A 15,103-nucleotide genomic window follows, 5' to 3' on the forward strand; every position below is an offset into this window, starting at 1 on the left:
ACCCTTTCTAATTATTTTCCAGATTAGCAGGCTGGGCCACAGCAACGCGTGGCAGGGGACGGCTAGTAGTCAAGAAGACAGAAATAGATGTTTTTCTGAAACTCCCTGCCTTTCTCCATTATCTAGTAGATATTGGCAATTTGGTCTCTGGTTCCTCTGCCTTTTCTAAACCCAGCTTGTCCATCTGGCAACTCTCTCTCCATGTATTGCTGGAGTCTTCAGAGCTCTCTCTATAATTCCTGTCTCTGTGGTTCAGAGCGGGGCGGGTGACGTCAGAGGGCGCGCTCCCGCTCGGCGCTGCAGCTGTTTCGGGCTCACTCACTTCCGGGGTTTCCCCAGTCCTGCCTCGTCGGGGTCGCGCTGCGGAGCAGGTGAGTCCGAGCTTCCTCTCCCGAAGCTCCGCCCCTCGAGGGGGAGAAATTGGGCCAAGGAGAGTGGGGTCTTCCTAGGGAAGAGTCGAGGCCGGTTCTGTGGGGGGAGAGGCTGGCTGGAAGGGGGAAACAGGTTGGGAGAAGCCAGACAAAGGGGGAGGCCTGTTCAGGGGGTGGTGAAAGCAGAATACAGTAAAACCAATACAATCTGAAACCTAAAAGCTCAAGTGGTGTCCAACTGCATTGATTCTGCAGTCCATCAGTGATTCCCAAACTCTTCTCCTCAAATGGTTTTGGACTTCAACTCCCAGAAGCCTCAGCTGCCTTGGTCAATCATCAGGGATTCTGGGAGATGAAGTTCAAAACACCTGGAGGAGGAGAGTTTGGGAATCACTGATTGGACTGCAGAATGAACAAACCTATCACTCCTTTTTTGGTGATTTGAGAAGAAGAGCCCAAAGAGGGCTGTTTCTATAGGTTGTGATTGCCAGAGGACTCAAATTGCAGGAAAAAAACAGATTCCACCTATACATTAGGAAGAATTTCCTGACTATAATTTATAATGATTGTTGGTTTTACTGATGGGTCTATGGACTGTAATAAATTTTGTGTGGCTGTTGTTTGGTTGTGTAATTAGCTGCCATCATAGGGACCTTCTACACTGCCATATAAAATCCAGATGATCTGCTTTGATCTGGATTATGTGGCAGTGTGGACTCATACTTGCTTGCTTACTTACTTACTTAGGATAGTCTTCCAGGATCAGTATTCTTGTGGGCAGGGGCGGCTCAATCCATTACGCAAAGTATGCATTCGCAGTATAGTTGATTTTGCCCAGGGGTGCTCTTGAGGGGAAAATAGACCTTGACATATGCGAGTTGTAGTTACTGGGATGTATAGTTCACCTACAATCAAAGAGCATTCTGAACTCCACCAATGATGGAATTGAACCAAATATGGCACACAGAACTCCCATGATGAACAGAAAATATATATCAGTGATTGGTTGGGGGGGGGGGGGGCTAAATACTGTTTGCTTACCGTTGAAAATTACCTAGGGCCGCCTCTGCTTGTGGGTCCATAGGTGACTGTAGAGCCCTATTCTTGATCTGCTTCTTCTCCCACAATGAAGGCATTGGTTTCCAGGTGGAAGGTGGTCCCGGTCGGGGTTGGCTTGATGCGCCTTCCTCTCCAATAACAAGTCCCAGAAGCACTTTATTAGAATTAAGATTGTTACACACTGCACTTACCCTATAATCCTTACATATCACCTGTCACACCAGCACTTTTTAAAACTGGCTCGGCCCAGTTTTATTGTGTCTTGGTCTATTGTTTATTGCTTGTTGTTTAATACTGCTTTAATTGTTTTTAATTTGCTTAGGTTTTGTATTGTTATGTTGTGTTTTGATGCATTGTAAGCCGCATCGAGTCCTTCGGGGGATGCTAGCGGAGTACAAATAAAGTTAATAATAATAATAATTGGCACGTTTCTCTCTTTCGCCCTCCATTCGTGCCTCTTCAGATTCTACAGCACTGCTGGTCACACTGACCTCCAGCTGGAGCGCTCAAGGGCCAGGGCTTCCCAGTTCTCAGTGTCTATGCCAGAGTTTTTAAGGTTGGCTTTGAGCCCATCTTTAAATCTCTTTTCCTGTCCACCAACATTCCGTTTTCCATTCTTGAGTTCAGAGTAGAGCAACTGTTTTGGGAGATGGTGGTCGGGCATCCAGACAACGTGGCCGGTCCAGCGGAGTTGATGGCATAGGAGCATTACTTCAGTGCTGATGGTCTTTGCTTCTTCCAGCACACTGACGTTTGTCCGCCTGTCTTTCCAAGAGATTTGCAGGATTTTCCGGAGGCAGCACTGATGGAATCGTTCCAGGAGTTGTATGTGACGTCTGTAGACAGTCCATGTTTCACAGGCATATAGTAGGGTTGGGAGGACAATAGCTTTATAAACGAGCACCTTGGTGTCCCTACGGATGTCCCGGTCCTCGAACACTCTCTGCTTCATTTGGAAAAATGCTGCACTCGCAGAGCTCAGGCAGTGTTGTACTTCAGTGTCGATGCTGACTTTGGTGGAGAGGTGGCTGCCAAGGTAGCAGAAATGGTCAACATTTTCTAATGTTACACCATTAAGCTGTATCTCTGGAATTGAAGAGGGATTAGCCGGTGACTGCTGGAAGAGCACTTTGGTTTTCTCGATGTTCAGTGACAGACCGAACTTCTCGTATGCTTCTGCGAAGGTGTTTAGAGTGGCTTGTAGATCTTCTTCTGAATATGGACTCATATAATCCAGTTCAAAGCAGACAATATGGATGATCTGTTTTGATAATCAGGATTACATGGTAGCCACTCAGAGTCCCCTCAGGGAGATGGGATGGGGTGTAAATAAAGTTATTATAAACTGAAACACAACAAGATGAGTCCACAGCAGACAAGATCACTCTGCTGGCTGTTGTATTGGATCACACATCAGACACTTCCCAAGCGTCTAGGACTATGTGATGTATCGGCGAATAATGCATGCAGATCCCAGTAAGGTGGCCTTCTGAAGCTGACAAATGCTAATTTAGCTGTTCTGTGTCCCTCCACAGAGGTAGAGAAGAACAGGATATAAAAGTTCTAAGTAAATAAATAAATAAATAATTTTGTCAGCACCGATTGTGTTTAAGTGCAGGCCAAGGTCTTTAGGCACTGCACCCAGTGTGCCAATCACCAGTGGGACCACCTTAACTGGCTTGTGCCAGAGTCTTTGCAGTTCGATCTTTAAATCCTTATATCGTGTCAGCTTTTCCAGTTATTTTTCTTCAATCCTGCTGTCACCTGGGATTGAAACATCGATAATCCATACTTTGTTTTTTAACACGATCGTGAGGCCAGGGGTATTGTGCTCCAGAACTCTGTCTGTCTGAATTCCGAAGTCTCAGAGGAGTTTGACGTGTTCATTTTCTGTAACTTTTTCTGGCTTGTGATTCCACTAGTTCTTTGTCGCAGGCAGATGGTATTTGTGGCACAAGTTCCAATGAATCATCTGAGCAACGGTGTTATGCCTCTGCTTGTAGTCTGTCTGCGCGATCTTCTTGCAGCAGTTGAGAATGTGATCTATTGTTTTGTCTGCTTCCTTGCAGAGTCTACATTTGGGATCTGTTGTCGGCTTTTCATTATTATTATTATTATTATTATTATTATTATTATTTGAAACACAACAAGATGAGTCCACAGCAGACAAGATCACTCTGCTGGCTGTTGTATTGGATCACATGTCGGAAGCTTCCCAAGTGTCAAGGACTGTGTGATGTATCGGCGAATAATGCATGCAGATCCCTGTAAGGTGGCTTTCTGTAGCTGGAATATGGTAATTTTGTCAGCGCCGATTGTGTTTAAGTGCAGGCCAAGGTCTTTAGGCACTGCACCCAGTGTGCCGATCACCACTGGGATCACTTTTACTTGCTATTGTGGCAGTGTAATAATAATAATAATAATAATAATAATACTTTATTTATACCCAGCTACCATCTCCCAAGGGACTCGGTGCGGCTTACATGAGGCCGAGCCCACAATACATCAATACATGCAATAACAACCACAATACAGAGCAAAATACAAATAGTAATACAAAGCAATTAAAAATAAAACTCATACATAAATAGCATAAACATTGAACAATAGCACAAAACAACTTTAAAATCTATGGCTGGGCCAAATGTAATTAAAGTTAAAAATAATGCTGGGCATGAACAAGATAGAGGAGGTATGGCGTTGGTGGAAACGTACAAGCAGTCCTTGTAGAAGGGGCCTCAGATCATCTCTTACACTAGTTTTCAAACTGAAGCAGGATGGCCATCTCTTAGGAGTGCTTTGATTGTATGTTCCTGTGCTGTAAAAGGTTGGACTGAAAAGTCCTTGAGGTCTCCAAATCTATGTTTGGGGTCTCAAGAAGCCGGTACCCCATTAGCTCTGTGGAATTCTGGTAGCTGTTGTGTAGAAAAAGTAACTTTTCCCATCACTGAGAACAATGTCTCAAAATTCACCTCTTTGACCCCTTCTACACTACCCTCACAGACCAGGATCTCATCATGGCTATGACCATATAAAGATTTAAGCGCATAATTTTACATTTCAGGAGATGAAAATACAGTACATTATTTCCACAATTTTAACGAATTGTAACAATCCAGCTTTAGGAATGTAATGTTTAGTTTCAAATGCTCTCTGGATCATCTGAGCCCTCTGTAAAAAAAAACTAGCAGTTGTCATTTAAAAAAGGGAAACCCCAAACCACTTTTTGGGGCTACACCTTACAAAAATCCTCAACCAGAATGGTTATGCTGGCAAGAGGATTCATGGAATTGTGGTCCAGTCCAGTAACGTCTCCAAATAATATAAAATTAATATTAAGGCATTACATTTTATGAGGTCATTTTAAGCATGCTTTGTCTATCTTTGTACTTACAAGGACCTTATTATAACAGAAGGCCAGAAAATCCTGCTTTCCACACCCTGTGCCACCTACAAAACCCATAGGGGAACATAGAAAAACACTGTCCCACTCTCAGAGATTTCTTATCATAGATACATTGCCCAACATGTCAACACAGGCACTTATGTCAGGAAATTCAGTTCCCAACATTTGGTCACGCTTTAGCATGATCAAGATGCAGAACCTAAAGTTGGCCTGGCTAGATCAAGAGACAGGATCTGCTTCCATGTGGGATGGTAGAGAAGGATGGGTTGATTTGAACACGGAAAGGAGTTATGTAGTTCTCAGGTGGAATCAGCTGCACCTTCTCGTAGTCTTAGCTGTATGTTTAAGTGTGGAATGTAGGAGTTGCCATCCAACATTATTTGTAAAGCTGCATGCTTTCCAAATGCTTACTTAATTCAAGAATATTAGAATCGTTTATTAGAATCATTATTCACTTGGAAGACTCTTGTTTTAAATGAGTGACTGAATTCAAGTCTGCTTTTGATATTTCCTCCCATGTTTATTTTAAAATGCGGCACGCTAAAGCACTGCAGCTGACAAATCAACATGGGTGAAGCTATACTTTGATCCAATTTGCACGTTGCCGCAACCAGGCTATACTTTGATCCAATTTGCACATCCTGCTTTGCCATGGATGATTAGCATATAGGCGAATGATGTCTGATCGTTCCCACTTGCAGCAGGAATGGCTAAGCACACCACAACTCCTTTTGGTCTCTGGTTTATTTAGCATGATATGTGCATAGTGGGTTTGTTTTTGTTTGTTTTTTGTCGTGTCAGGAGCGACCTGAGAAACTGCAAGTTGCTTCTAGTGTGGGAGAATTGGCCGTCTGCAAGGACGTTGCCCAGGGAACACCCGGATGATTTGATGTTTTATCATCTTTGTGGGAGGCTTCTCTCATGCCTCCCGCATGAGGAGTTGGAGCTGATAGAGGGAGCTCATCCGCTTCTCCCCGGATTCAAACCTGCGACCTGTTGGTCTTCAGTCCTGCCGGCACAGGGGTTTAACCCACTGCTCCACCGGGGACTCCATTGCATAGTGGGGTAATTGAAGCAATATTGAAGTGATAGAGTTGCTTTCGACTTTTCATGACCTCATGGACCAGCCCATGCCAGAGCTCCCTGTTTCCCATCACCTCCCCAGCTCCTTCAGGGTCAAGCCAGTCATTTAGAGGAGTGGTTCTCAACCTTTCTGACACCGGGATCCCTAAATATGGTTCCTCATGTTGTGGTGACCCCCAACCATAAAATTATTTTCGTTGCTCCTGTATAACTGTAATTTTGCTACTGTTACAAATCATAATGTAAATTTCTGATATGAAGGATGTGTTTTAATTATTACAAATTCAACATAATTGAAGCATCATGATAAATCAGAAAAAAATGTGGATTTGCAGTACCTTCAACCAATTCAGCGCTAACTTCCACAGACCACTGAGACCTCCGCACATTCTCCCAGATGGCGAGAATGCAAGGCAGGTGAGGTGGGCTTTGTGTGAGGCTAGGCCTTGCGCAGAGGACCCCTTGCCTGCCCTGCACCCTCGCCGGATGGTGAGAATGCGAGGTGGACTTTGCACGAGTCCAGGCCTTGCGTGGAGGACCCCTCGCCTGCCCCGCACCCTCGCCGGATGGCAAGAGAGCAAGGCAGGCGAAGCGGGCTTTGAGCGAGGCCTGGCCTTGCACGAAGGAACCCTCACCTGGCCCACGCCCTTGGGGCGTGGCCAACGGAGGCGGCCTCGCGACCTCCCCAAAATTGCCAGGCGACCCCCCTGGGGATCACGACCCCCAGGTTGAGAACCGCCGATTGAGATGATACCATTCATCTATCTTGCCCTTGGTCAGCCCCTCTTCCTTTTTCCTTCCTTTTCCCCCAGCATCATTATCTTCTCTAAGCTTTCCTGTCTTCTCATTATGTGGCCAAAATACTTCATCTTTGCCTCTAATATCCTTCCCTCCAATGAGCAGTCGTGCTTTATTTCCTGAAGTAAGGACTGGTTCGATCTTTTCTTGGTCCAAGGCACTCTCAGAACTTTCCTCCCACACCACAGTTCAAAAGCATCTATCTTCCTTCGCTCAGCCTTCCTTATGGTCCAGCTCTCACATCCATAGGTGACTATGGGGAATACCATTGGTTTGACTATGCGGATCTTCGTTGCCAGTGTGATGTCTCTACTCTTCACTATTTTATTGAGATTGGACATTGCACCAAGGAACTTCAACAAATGTTACCTTCAGCAGAGAATAGGAGGGATCCTCTGCAGGAGTCTACCATATACTGTTCAGCTGTTGGCAAGACTACGTTGGGAGCACCAAATGTAGCGCCCAGGCACGAATCAAAGAACATGAAAGGCACTGCAGACTAATTCAACCAGAGAAGGCAGCTATAGCAGAGCACTTGATGAACCAACCTGGACACAGAATATCATTTGAGAACACAGAAATGCTGGACCACTCGGACAACCATCATGTCAGACTACGCAGAGAAGCCATTGAACTCCACCAGCATATGGAAAACATCAACAGAAAGGAGGAAACATGAAAATGAACAAAATCTGGTTGTCAGTAATTTAAAAACACCAGAATCAAGACAGTAAATAAAGAACAACACTCAGAAACAGGGGAATTCCAGACAGCAAACAACCAAGTGCCGGTTAACACCTCCCAAACATAGGATGTCCCCAGGCAACAACAGCTAGGCTTTGCAGCTGCAAGGCTACTCAGTGCTAATCTAGCTGGCTAATTGCAAGAGTTCTTTCTCCCACCCTGGACGTTCCACAGCTATATACACTCCACTTGCCTCATTTCCAGCAGATTTCAGAACAAATCTCTGAGGATGCCTGTCATAGATGCAGGAGAAATGTCAGGAGAGAATACTACTGGAACATGGCCATTCAGCCTGAAAAAGTCACAGCAATCCAATGATGACATTATCAGTCAGGCACTAAGGGTGCATCTACACTGTAGAACTAATGCAGTTTTGACACCACTTTAACTGCCATGTCTTTAACTGCGGAACTTGTAGTTTTACTGGGTCTTTAGCCTTCTCTGTCAAAGAGTGCTGGTACCTCTCTAAATTACAAATATTAAGATTCCATAACATTGAGCCAAGGCAGTTAAAATGGTGTCAAACTGCATCCATTCTACAAGTATAGACATACCCACAGACTACTTTTTCCATCTCAGTTTAGTGGTATTTCTTACAGTAGCCCCGGGAAAATGTTTTTTCCCCCAGTTACAATATATTTTTGCCTGTTACCTTCCAGAATGTAAAATATTTTCCAGAGGCTTCATCTTAAATTGAAAACGGTTAACTTCACAAAAAACTACTGCTCGTATAGATTTTTAAAACCTGCTATAATTAGTTTTCTGATACAAATCAGCATATCTTTTTGCATTTTTGTATTCTCCTTCAGGGCGTCCCCAGTGGCACAGTGGGTTAAACCGCCGAGCTGCTGAACTTGCTGATCAAAATGTCACAGGTTCAAATCAGGGGAGCAGAAGGAGCTCCTACTGTTAGCCCCAGCTTTTGCCAACCCAGCAGTTCAAAAACATGCAAATTTGAGTAGATTAATAGGTACCACTCCGGCAGGAAGGTAGTGGCACTCCATGCAGTCATGCTGGCCACATTATCTTGGAGGTGTCTATGGACAACACCAGCTCTTCGGGTTAGAAATGGAGATGAGCACCAACACCCAGAGTTGTACATGACTGGACTTAATGTCAGAGGAAGACCTTTATCTTTACCTATTCTCCTTCAGGGCTTGACTGTGAGGAATGTCACTATGAGGACCTGTCCTTCCAGATTTATTAAAAAGGTTTGGGCCTGATAATAGCCGGTGCTTCTGCTTGTTTCTTTCCCAACCAACAAATTGAAAGGGTCAAGAAATGATAAGAAAAGCTCACAAAAGAGTGATATCCTTATCCGCCATCCGCAAATGCAGAAATACAGCATGCAAGCTATCTAAAGGTTTAATCAGGATGTTCTAAAAGTGAAAAGGAGAAGAAAAGTGATGATCTTAGAGTCACAGGCTTTTATTGCCCTTTGTCCTCTGTCCTCACATGATGAGAATGACCCGTAGTTGCATAGATAAGGACTGTGTTAACTGACAACAGGGGACGAAATCAAAGATGAAACATAAACCAGTAACTCTAACATCACCATTTGGTCCTGTATAATTTTCACATCTTGACCGGCGAAGAAGCCAGTGAAGTTTCAGAAGCTTGCATGATGTATTTCGAACAGTTTGGTTGACCAATAAAATTTTGGATTTTGTTCTGTTTTACTGCCAGGCCAATATAGCTACCCCTAAATATGTGCCCTGTTAATAACTAAAGTTGATACCCCATTAATATAATATAATATAATATAATATAATATAATATAGACTAGCCGTCCCCTGCCATGCGTTGCTGTGGCTCAGTCTGGTGATCTGGAAAAAAATGTTATGAGAAAGTGTTGGTTTCTAATATAAGTAATTGCTTTATGCTTGTATTTCTTGTTGTTTATTTGCCAGTCTTGATGTGGAGAGTGTCTGGTTTGCCTGCTCTGGAATATGCAACATATCATAGTCCTTCTTTAGGGGTCCCTTTCAAATCTAGGATATTATATCTGTGTGTGTGTGTGTGTGTGAATCATATCTATCTATATCTATGGCTGGATGGCTCTTTGTCAGGAGGCTCTAATTAGATTTTCTTGTCCTTGTGAAAAGAGTTGGACTGGATGGCCTTAAGTATTTTCTGTTGGTCATGGGGGTTCAGTGTGGGAAAGTTGCCCCAATTCTGTCGTTTGTGGGATTCAGAATGCTCTTTGATTGTAGGTGAACTATAACTCCCAGTAACTACAAATCCCAAATGTCAAGGTCTATTTCCCCCAAACTCCATCTGTGTTTATATTTGGGCATATGGAATATTTGTACCAAGTTTAGTCCAGATCCATTATTGTTTGAGTCCACAGTGCTCTCTGGATGTAGGTGAACTACAACTCCCAAACTCAAGGTCAATGCCCACCAAACCCTTCTAGTGCTTTCTGTTGGTCATAGGAGTCCTGTATGCCACGTTTGGTTCAATGCCATAATTGGTGGAGTTCAGAATGCTCTTTGATTGTAGGGGAACTATAAATCCCAGCAATTACAACTCCCAAATGACAAAATAAAAAAAATGAGTGAAGGACATACATTGGGTTGTTAGGTGTATGCTGTCCAGATTTGGTGTCAATTAGCCCACTGGTTTTTGAGTGCTGTTAATCCCACAAACGAACATTACATTTTTATTTATATAGATGAGTGTGAGATCAACCTGCATAAGTTCACCGAACCCAAATGATAGAGAGTTTTCTTAAAATTGTAGCTTTTATATACAAATACACATGTTGTTGTGTCATGACTTTGTTAGTTGTTATTTGCTTCTTTTTCCTCTCTCCCAAACCAGAGGAAAGAATCCAATCATAAACTCCACATTCTTTCAGTATGTTGATGGGAGAGGAAAAAAACCAGAGTGCAACACACTGAGAAAACTATAGATATTACAAACACAGGGACAACATGGTTTGTGTAATGCGAGAATGCCTTCTTTTCCCTCTCATGAGTTTACCCGTTTGTCTCTGATCATGTGAGGAAATGCATTTTAAGCTGGTCTTGGCAAATTCCACGACCTCAGAGACTGGAAAATGTGCCTTTAAGATCGTGGAAATTGTGGTTATGAAGATCAATGGGAGTCTAGGGGCTGTTTCACTCTCCAAATTGCCCTTGAAGGTCTACATTGTCATCACAGAATAATGTTTGTCTCCAAATAACTATAGACACTTTGGAAGGCATTTTTTGGTATATTTTTAGAACCCCCTGGAGCACTTTAGGTCCAGGATAGTCTTTTTTACAAGAAGAAGCAACTTGACTTCATTTCTTGTTCACTTTTGGTTTTTTAAAACAGGATTCTAATGGCCCTAAAATGTCCAGAGGGCCAAAAACACCCCCAAGCTCCATAGAGGGCATTTGTGTTAATACCTTTAATTCCAAGGGCCACAAAGATAGCCTTGACAGCCTCATACACCTCTTAGACCACATATTATCCCCTCTGATCAAGATCTTTGATTCATTGCCATGGGAAATTCCAAATTGTATATCTGTAGTGAGGGTTCATCAAATTGTTTAGGCATTAGCATAGTTAAACTGCATTATAAGGGTCTACTCTGACCATATAATGACCTGGCCGCTGTGATGATCTGGATGAGGGCAAGCAAATTGAAGTTGGATCCAAACAAGACAGAGGTCCTCCTGGTCTGTCTCAAGACCAAACAGGGTATAGGGTAACAGCCTGTGCTGGATGGGGTTACACTCCCCTTGAGGGCTCAGGTTCGCAGCGTGGGGGTCCTCCTGGACTCATCACTGAGCCTGGAATCCCAGGTTGCAGCGGTGGCCAGGGGAGCTTTTGCACAGTCTAAACTTGTGCGCCAGCTGTGCCCGTATCTTGGGAAGACAGACTTGGCCACGGTGGTCCACGCTCTCGTTACATCTAGGATAGACTACTGCAACGCACTCTATGTGGGGTTGCCTTTGAAGACTGCTCGGAAGCTTCAAATAGTCCAATGAGAGACAGCCAGGTTAATAACTGGGGCGGCATACAGGGAGCATACAACTCCCATGTTACGCCAGCTCCGCTGGCTGCCAGTTTGCTACCGGGCACAATTCAAAATGCTGTCTTTGGCCTATAAAGCCCTAAACGGCCCCAGCCCAATTTACCTGTCCGAACGCATCTTCCCCTATGAACCATCGCGGAGATTAAGATCCTCCGGGAAGACCCTGCTTTCCATCCCACCATAGTCACAGGCACGATTGGTAGGGACGAGGGACAGAGCCTTCTTGGTGATTGCTTCCTGGCTATGGAACTCAATTCCTGGTGAGATCAGACCGGCCCCCTCCCTCCTGTCCTTCAGAAGGATGCTAAAAACTTATCTGTGGGACCAAGCTTTCAGGACAGGGCAATCAAGCAGCAATAGGAAAGATTACCAGGCCTGAGTTGCCTGCGGGCTCATATGGGTGGGATATAAATAATGTAAATAAAATAAATTAGATTTGACGCTGAAGACCAGGATGGTTTTAAATGGTGTATTTTAATATTGAGATAAATGTTTTTAATGTTTATGTATGTGTATATGAATTCTTGTCCCAGCATTGAATGTTTGCTGTATATATGCTGTTCTTCACCCTGAGTCCCCTTCGGAGTGAGAAGGGTGGAATATAAATGTTTTAAATAAATAAATAAATAAAATTCAGTTCCAAACTGCATTATATAACAGTGTAGATCCAGCCTAACACTTTGTGGCAACTTTTTTAAAGGCAGGTGAACAGAGCTGCTTTCACTCCAAGTTGTTTCCCACCTTCACACCCTAAAGTGTGAAATTAGACTTTAGAAGTTATTACGTGTAATTGTATTTCGTATATCTTACTATTTTTTATATAAAAGCCTCAGTTAGGACTGGAGCCATGGGTTGGGGCCAATGTTATCCCTTGTGCCGTATTCTTGATAAAAATCCTCAAAGCTGCCATTGCTATCTGTGTGTAAGCGCATTTGATAACAGTGCTCTTTCGCCAGGATAGAAAGTTACTCTGCAGTTTCCTTTAGTGTTATCTTTGCAATAAACAAATACTTTTTGTTTCGTCTTCATTGGACCCGATGAACTGCAGGGCTCTTGTGATTCACTGTCACTGTTGCAGTTTCAATATCATTCATCATCATAACAATAGGAAAGGCAGGACTTCCATTGATTTTATAGTCTTGAGAAAGCTTTTGTACCTCTTGAGACTCATTGTGATAACAGCACCTCATCTGAGGACTCCACATCTTTGGAGGAATAAAATGTGGACAAAATGTGTCCTGTTTTTTAGTAGAGGTAGTTAAAAATGTACATAATTTGAAAACAAATACACATAATTACACTTTAGCCAAAGAGAACAGTAATTTTACAACGTTTTTAGTCTTTTCTGCCAAAGAATATGCTTCCTCACTAAATTACAACCTCGAAGATTCCATAACATCGACGCATAGCAGTTAAAGTGAAATCAAACTGCATCAGTTCTGCAATGTGGATCAGGCATGGGCAAACTTCAGCCCTACAGGTGTTTTGGACTTCAACTCCCAGAAATCCCAGTCAGCTTACCGGCTGTTAGGAATTTTGGGAGTTAAAATCCAAAACACTTGGAGGTCCGAAGTTTACCCATGCTTGAAGATTCATCCTCAGACATACCTCTCTCCCAATATTTCATGGTTCCATAAAAATCAAGACTAGGGACTTTGTCAGACACTGGCTTTTCCTCATTTCTATACACTTTAAAGACTGAGTCCCAGGGAGCCCTTCAAACAACACAGAAATATTTTGTGTCATTCCCATGGGATTGAGTTTCTGAAGTGTGTAGAAACTGTCATTTTTGGAGTCTGGGAGCAATCGACTCCAAAGCTGATCATTCACATAGAAACAACTAAAGATCCAAATGTTAAGGTGGAATGGAATCTGTCAGAGAAATGTCCATTCTAGATTGGTTTTAGTGACGTGAGAGTGTGCACGTTCCTGTGTGTGTGTGTGTGGAGGGGGGTGTGTGTGTCTGCTAATGCTCCTTCAGGCAATGTGGGTCCCACTGAAAGAAGTGTTTTTGTTGTTGTTGTTCATTCGTTCAGTTATTACCGACTCTTCGTGACCTCATGGACCAGTCCACGCCAGAGCTCCTTGTCCCCCGTCACCTCCCCTAGCTCCTTCAGAGTCAAGCCAGTCACTTCAAGGATGCCATCTTTCTTGCCCTTGGTCGACCCCTCTTCCTTTTTCCTTCCATTTTCTCCAGCATAATTGTCTTCTCCAAGCTTTCCTGTTTCCTCATGATGTGGCCAAAGTACTTCAACTTTGGCTCTAATATCCTTCCCCCCAATGAGCAGTCGGGCTTTATTTCCTGAAGCATGGACTGATAGGATCTTCTCGCGGTCCGAGGCACTCTCAGAACTTTCCTCCAGCACCACAGTTCAAAAGCATCTATCTTCCTTTGCTCAGCCTTCCCTATGATCCAGCTCTCACATCCGTGGATGACTATGGGGAATACCATTGCTTTAACTATGCGGATCTTCGTTGCCAGTGTGATGTCTCTACTCACTATTTTATCGAGATTGTACATTGCTCTCCTCCCAAAGAAGTAAGCGTCTCCTAATTTCCTGGCTGCAGTCTGCGTCTGCAGTAATCTTTGCACCTAGAAAAACAAAGTCTGTCACTGCCTCCACGTTTTCTCCCTCTATTTGTCAGTTATCAATATCAATATTCTTGAGGCCATAATCTTGGGGTTTTTTTTATGTTTAACTGCAACCCAGCTTTTGTGCTTTCTTCTTTCACCTTGATTAGAAGGCTCCTCAGCTCCTCCTCGCTTTCAGCCATCAAAGTGGTATAATCTGCATATCTAAGGTTGTTAATGTTTCTTCCACCAATTTTCACCCCAGCCTTGAAGTGTTTTTAAAAGGCCCTGTTTTCCCCATTTCCCCAGCTTTAATGAAGTCCTAAGGAATAATTTACCCGTTGGCGTTTTAAGTCACAGGAGGTGCCTTTGATCACTCAAAACATAGTTGTGATTGTATAGTTGTACTTCTGGCCTCTTTGTGGTTCCTTAGAGACATTTGGGAAGAAGGGAGGACTGAATTAAGGGGGGCTTTGGCATAATGTAGCACAATTATTTTTCCAAGTGGTGCATAAAGTGGATTGAAGGTATTTCTTCAGAAGCATCTCGTTCCAGGAGTACAATACCAGTTGGTAAAAGGAAAAGGCATTCCTCCCTACACATGCAAAATGTATAACATTTCCATAGCAATTCAGAAAACAGGAATTTCCAAAAGTTAAGACAAGTCCCATAAGCTAAATCCATCAGGCAGATTTACTGGGGAAAATATCATTTTTGTTGAGAAGCTCACTGTATTGTTCTCTTTTCACAATTAAAAGCCTTGCTTCATGAGTGAGATCTCATGATGATGGCATCTCACTCATTGCATCATAAACACCTCTGGACACGTGAAAGAAGATGAACTGTTTCTCATTCACCAGCATGATTAGAATATTAGTGGCTGGCTTGGGGTAACCAAAACATCCCAGAAGGTTAAGTCACCAGCAACAGGAGGAAACTGCTCCTTATCCATTGTTCCTTCCATGGGTTAGTGGCAGCAGAAGCGCAACTCAAGTAGCAGGTAATTCTTGAAATACCATTTTAGCTTCAAGTATTTACTTTTT

At 43.3% G+C, this 15,103-nt stretch overlaps 1 protein-coding gene across 3 annotated transcripts in view; it reads left to right on the forward strand.

The window, feature by feature from the left end:
• Positions 1-270: 270 nt before the first annotated feature.
• The window catches only part of PLEKHM1 (pleckstrin homology and RUN domain containing M1), a 71,751-nt gene continuing 56,918 nt past the window's right edge, over positions 271-15,103 (forward strand). For all 3 annotated transcript variants that reach the window (XM_060781233.2, XM_060781232.2, XM_060781235.2), the window contains exon 1: positions 271-371. The gene's annotated coding sequence lies outside the window, so the exon portion shown is untranslated. The remainder of the gene's footprint in view (positions 372-15,103) is intronic.

This window comes from Anolis sagrei, chromosome 6, assembly GCF_037176765.1.
Source record: "Anolis sagrei isolate rAnoSag1 chromosome 6, rAnoSag1.mat, whole genome shotgun sequence".
Lineage (NCBI taxonomy): Eukaryota > Metazoa > Chordata > Lepidosauria > Squamata > Dactyloidae > Anolis > Anolis sagrei.